Raw genomic sequence first — 7274 nt, 5'->3', positions numbered from 1 at the left:
ATGACACAACCAACACGGAACACAACATTTCTATAATGATAATTAATAGAAATAACAACCGTACTATCAACACATAAGGTATAAGAAATTCATGGTTTTGCAATTTTATCCCGCCTCCCTTTACTTAACCACTTTATAATCATAAACACGGCTCAGAAACACACAAATGATACACATTATAGTGCTGTATCAACATCAAACTAGACACCATACATTCATAATGTATAAAAAGCCAATCATTCACAATGATCAATCAATACATATATTAGATGTATTATTCCAACCGTCAGACTCAACGACACAACATGTTCGATTAATTTCAGTTTTCCTTAATCAACATACGGAGTCTACAACGAACGAGACTAAACTCAAGGTGACCAATGCCACCCCAACACCCGATACCGACAAGCTGACTAGTCAACTCAATAAACTCTACACTCAGTAATCCACACACTGATGTGCTACTCAGACCACTAACCCCAACCACAGAGTTCTCTACACGAACCACAAATTTTGGAATCTCATCGGATTTCCTAAAATTTAACCGCCTCAACATCGCATCTAAGGGAATCACCATCCCCCGCCATGGTTATCTAGCAAGCCTGCTCACTTCCTTGACCGAAGACCGACATGGTCAACCTCAATCACAACATCCCGAATACGAAGGACTACTTTGACCCACGCTATACTCATTACTTTAGAACACGAATTGCTCTTAATTCAAAGAATGCTGGCAGCATCCACTCATAACCCACACCCAACAATGGATAACCAATCACAATATGAACACTACCCCTATACAACCAAGGGGGTCACCACGGACTCATTATCTAGCAAGGCCCAACACACGAACCAGCATACAGGTACCATTCCCACTAACTCGAGATACAAATCTCACGTTCCCTCGAACATTCTCATATAGTCTTGCCAACACCGCGCAACTCTCGAAACCATCCCATCTAACACATTCAACCGTACTAGGCAAAACCTCCTTATTTTGCAAGCCCTCTTACTCCTACACCGAATCCTCCAATAACTCATAGGGTCCACTCGTTACTCTATATCTTACTTGTCACTCATCTCGAGAGTACCATCAAGAGGCCCGGCCTCCGTGCTAAACCACTAGTCCACACTACCGCTAGGCAACCATCATGAACCAAACCCCGACACCGTCACAAGTCGCCGATAGGGCTTCCAAAGATTCACTCTTCTAACTTTCCAGAGGGGTAAAAGTCCTCGCCTCCCTCGTCATTAACCCACATCTTCATCCGCAAACACCATACCACTGTGACTCCACCCACGGGTCACACTCTAACCATGGGCTATATACCCAATTAACGCTTCTGATAATATCCTCTGACTTGACCAGTGCTAAGGTATGAACTTATCACATTCAATCCAAATAAAGAAATTTGAAAACTTAGGGAGACATCCATTATACTACAGCCCGAGGTATAGTACCAGCTACTCACAACACATCGCTCCCGATACAACAATCACAACCTTATATAGGGACTGACATCCCTTCACTTGAAACGGCCAATCAGTACACCTGCAATCTTGACAACGTTACTTACCACGAAGGTACGAGTCCAACCTTGACAAAATTATGTGCCATGCCCCCGTAGGACACCATATTAAATACGTGTTACATCTAGTATTAATCGTACACTTCACATCCTCTCAAGTTCACTCGACAGTAGATCAAAAGCTATACCACACACAAAACTTTAAATGGGTAGTACCCATGTAATTCCACACACTCGGCAAGTAAAACAGTTCTCGCTCCAATATTACCTTGGCTAGGACACGTACCCCTCGGTGGTTCTTCCAAATTTTGAAAACATGGCTCTCTAGCCCTCATCCTCCCCAAATCAAATCACAAGCATAAAATTTTTTTTTATAGCAACTTTATACATTAATAAAATTTTAGAGCTACGACATGCTCCAATTCACCCACTCTAGGGAAATTAACAAACAAAGCATATATATATATATAGATAAACAAACAGTTTAGATGTTTCAACCTTCCCAAAACACATTGGTTACACAACGGAACCCAATGATCACAAAACAATAATCCACTGATTACAAAACGGATTAGTCAAAACAAAACCATCCCATCAGTATTACTACTACTACCGTCCCTTGTTGGACCGCTGAAGTTGGTCAACACCGAACATAAGGCAACCTACGAGCTTACAAGTCACGGACAAGAACCACTGGTATGCCCCCTCTGCCCACACCTGGAACAACTACAAACTTCCCTAGCTGGGGCTTGGGAACTCGACTCTACTGAGGCCCTCGCAATCTGGCCTGCTAGTCCCCCAAAACGATACTGTTCCTGCCCAGTCGAAAGAAACTGAGCCTGGCTAGGTTGCAAAACCCCTAAAGAAGCTCCCGACTGAGTACAAAAACGTCGAATATGACCCGGCTGATTACACACCCAACAGGTAGGCGGTGCCTGAGCACGAGATTGGTTCAGAATCTGGGCTGATGAAGACCCCAACAACTGCCTCCCCACTGAGCATTTAATCGGTCCAAAACCCGGCTGGTTGGATGATCCTGGTGGTACAACTACTGGTTGAACTGCTAACCCCACCCCTTTCTTCTGTGGGCAAACCGAAACCCTGTGGCCCAGCAGACCACATCTGAAACAAATGATGCCCCTCTGCTTATTTTCCCCCGAACCCAAATCTGACACTGGAAGGGCAGTTCTAGCCCGTCCTTCCTGTTGCGAGTTTAAAACCCTCTGCCTCTTAAAAGGCCTACCAACACCCTGAGTCACAGGAGTCACCGAGATGGCTTCCTCCCCACTCTGCCCCATTGCTAGCACTGCAGCCTCTACATGGGCGGCCGCCTCAACAAGCGCCCTATATCTTTTATGCCAAGACCCCGCTATCCTTACACGGATGTCGTCACGCAGCTTACTCTCAAACTCGAAACAACGTAAGTACTCCGTCTCCACCAATTCTGGAGCAAACCTCGACAGATTAGCAAACCATCTTTCGAACCGCACCAAAGGTGTAGTACCTTGGCGTAATTCCACAAATTGTTTCCGCAGCTCTTCCTGAGCGGAAGGAGGGAAATCGCAACTTCCTCGCCTAGGCATCCTAGTAAAAGTAACGGAGACACGTTAGCACACTCATACATGTGCCGAAGCTAAACACTTACATCCTAACACATGGATAACTGTAATTCACTCCACATAAGCACATAAACATGTAAGCACTTACGAATTTCATTTCCAGATAATGATAGTCCCGAGGCGTTACTAGAGTTCCGATCAGAAACAGCATTGATCAAGTGCCTTTCCAACAGGACTCCCAGAAACCCAAGGATCCAATCAACATCCAAGAAACTACATTCCATACCCAAATAGTCACATAAACATGTTATCACAAAAGTACATAACATTACGTCTAAGTCTCTAACAAGCGAGAGAAACCCATTGTGATACTAATCACTTCCCACGTACCCAAAGTATTCGAACCCGGTACGCTCTGATACCAAGTTGTAACGCCCTCAAAATAATAGCTTTAAACCCATTAAATAAGACATGCATTGATATTCAAAAGCTCCACATTCTTTCATTTAACAGAGTTTCATTACAAAAAGTATTACATGTTAACAACAAAAGCAAATGCCCTATGGGCTTACAGCTTTCCAAGTTAACACTTGGTTACAACAAAAGAGTACTAACTCAAACACGTTAAGCCCTTGGCTTGTATTTACATGTAATACATCAAGTAAAACAACAAAAAGGTCCGCCTGTGGCCTCCCAAGCTACGTCCTTGGAGGTGGCATGCTACCTGTACCTGAAAATGATATTCCCATATAGGGTGAGCCACAGCCCAGTAGAAATACACTAAACCAACCATGAACAATGACTAAAAGATTAGCAACTGATAGACGGTCAACACTGACACTTCCATTTACATCTCCCTACGTTTCCATGACAGCCAAGTCTATGTTACAATTCACTTTTCGTTTTTGTTCAACTTTGAGTTTGAAAACAAGGCTCAGTACTCTGGCCAGAACATTTGATGAGATTATAGTTCATCACTAGAACACTTTCGAAATCCAAGGTGGATACACATTATTTTGTTGTATCAAGAACACATAAACTACTCCCATACTTCGCAAACAATGATGATATACATTTTAGTGCTATATCAAATCAAACAAACTTTTCAATAGATAAGCATATGAGCTATATCACTACTACAACAGATAAGCATATGAGCTGTATCAACATTCCGATAGATAAGCATATGAGCTGTATTAACACTTCAACCGATAAGCATATGAGCTATATCAACATTCCAACAACCGGTTTAGAGGTACATCCCCCATCTTCCCCTAAACCATTAACCGGTTTAGAGGTACATCCCCCACCTTCCCCTAAACCGTGGAGTACATCCCCTATCTCCTCCCATACACAAGTAATGCATATAAACACAGAATCACATATGCAATCAATCAATACATAAAATTAATGTATTCTATCAACCGACATGCTCTATGACACATCCAATTGATTAGTTTTAGTTTGCCTAATCATCAAGCATTGTCTACAACAATCAACACTACCCTCCACCGGTAGCCCAAAGCAATTATTTCTAAGCAGAAAATAAATGCACAATGGATATTCAATCGACATTTCAATTCGGTGAGTGATAAATAATTCAACTACACCCTTTAACCCCATGCACTCCCAATCTCAGCAATTCCATTTCATTTCCTCATTTCCCACAATTAATTATCTCAATTAATTAAACAATGTAATTAGGTCATTTTCCATAATTACCATTACCACCCTTAGGTCCCATTTTCATCAATGATTCAACATTTATTCCATTTCTCTATACCAAACATGCATCTAGGTTTATTACAAATAAAACCCTAACTTTTGTAAAATAACACAAATGGCCCAAACTTTCACAAAATTACCAAACCAACCCCAACATCTCAAATTACCAAAATTTAAAGACAAAATCCATAGAGAGGAGTAGGATATCCCTACCTCAAATTCAGAGCTCCAAGGGAGAAGATGAGTAAAACTCAGAAGTGCTCCAAATCCCAAATTTCTCAAATCTCAACAAAGCCCTCGACGATCAACACACTTCTTACAAAGGCCCAAGGTGAGGAAAACACTCTAGGTAGATCAATCCTAAGAGAGAAGTTCGGTTTTAGAGTGAGGTGCTCTCCAATGGAGGTTTTGAAAAAGTGAGAGAAAGGAAATCAAAAAGTGATAAAAAAAGGTGGTTTCACGAACTGATATAAAAGCAGGTCCGCTCGAGCGTACAAACACAAGTTCACGCTCGAGCGTCCAAAGATCCGCTCGAGCGCCGGGTGCACTCTCCCAGAATTTTCTGCAGACGACCAAAATGCTGAGAGAAGGAAATTCACGCTCGAGCGTCCAAACTGCCGCTCGAGCGTAAAGGCAGCAACAAAAGCTCGCTCGAGCACAAAACCGCCGCTCGAGCGGAGAGACCAAAACCTAGGCAAAATTTCAAAGCTTTAAAACACAACCAACTAATTCCCAACTTGCCCAACACAACCCAAAACTCTAAAACAAAGAGTAAGGGATAGAAATGAGGATAAGACAACAACGAATCTACGAAACTGAGTCCAGATTATAGTTATACAACAACAGGGAATACCGGAATCGCTATATGGTCGGCCATGAGGAATGGCCATCGGCCAAAGGAAATGGCTATCGGCCAAAGATAATAGTTATCGGCCAATTTTGATAGACGATCGGCAGACTTTAATGGCCGGTCGGCCACTGCTTCCTGCAAATTCTCCTTTTGCTGCAACAGAGCACTAACAGAGGCATGGTAGTGTATTTGCAAGAAAATGTGTGTGCAACCACACTACTTATCATGTCTAAAGCTCAAAGGAATGTAGTGCTTGGCTCTCGAGCCATCAATCACACATCTCAATGCATGATGGCCAAAGAGGACGAGTTGCACAAATCAATATCAAATGAATGCACAAATAACACATAAAATGCTCCGCCTCTATCATGCATGATCAAGAGGGTCGGCGACCGAGAAATGAGGCACGTTTCATCACTTTGAGTATGAAACGTGCGACATTCCTCGTGTTTGGATTGACGTCCAACTCCAAACACAATGCAAAGCGTACAATATTCTAAACACAATATAATGCATGCACACGCAATGCAATGCAACATGATCAACCTATCAATGCTAATGGCATGCATACACAATGCAATGCAACATAAGTATGCAAACAACATGCTAGCCTACCAATGCTAGAATGGCATGCACAAGATTCCAACACATGAAAAATGCATACATGCCAAGTTAGAAGATTAAGGCATCAAAGCTAGTAAAGAGCAACATACAAAAGGCATGCGAAACAATACTCAATGGACTTAAACCGAATATGGACAGACCTCAATCATACCCAAAATAGTAGCCAAAATACTATGAAATGATGGTATGAAAGCAAGAAAATGCATGTACATGCATTGGCCCATCACCTAAGCATAAGAGCGCAACTCTCAAAAGTGCTCAATGAGTGACAAATGTGGAAGTGTGACAACACCATAAGCTCTGAAATCATGTATGAAATGATGCCAAATCATTCAAACAGCTCAAAGATAACATGCTAGAAGGCTCAAAACTTGAAACTAACATAGGCACTTGCACTACAGCTATACAAGGCAAGCCTCAAAAGGCCAAGATGATCCAAAATAGTCCTAAAACATGTCAAAACAATGTTAGAAAGATGCATGTAATAAAGCCAAGACGAGCTAGCATGAAGGCATGAAGCATGGAGTATACAAGGCCAATGGGGAAGGTTACACTACACCCACCAAGACCAAGCATGAGATGACTTTGCCAACAAAAATTAGAGTTATAACATGGCAAAAATAAGACCAAAAACACACTGAAATAGTAGCCCAAAAGCCTAGGCAAGATGGCATACACAAAGGCTTATGTTAAAAGCATAAAGCATGAACCCTTCAATGCATTGAAAGAGTGCAAAATGTGAGGACATGGCAATGAAAACATGCTCTGAAATCACATATCAAATGATGCCAAATCATGCAAATAGCCCAAGTAACGCATGCTAGTGACTTGGAAACTCAAAGTTAACAAGCTAGAATGCACTATGGCTATACAAAGCAAGTCATGCATGACCAAAAAAACATAAAAAAAAAAGGAGCTAAAGCATGGTAAAACATGAACAAAAGATCGTTGGAGTTGAGCCAAAATCATGCTAGAATGATGATCAAA

Source organism: Camellia sinensis, chromosome 5 (assembly GCF_055761805.1).
Source record: "Camellia sinensis isolate YWXY chromosome 5, ASM5576180v1, whole genome shotgun sequence".
Classification (NCBI taxonomy): Eukaryota; Viridiplantae; Streptophyta; class Magnoliopsida; order Ericales; family Theaceae; genus Camellia; species Camellia sinensis.
This window is presented reverse-complemented; position numbering follows the sequence as displayed.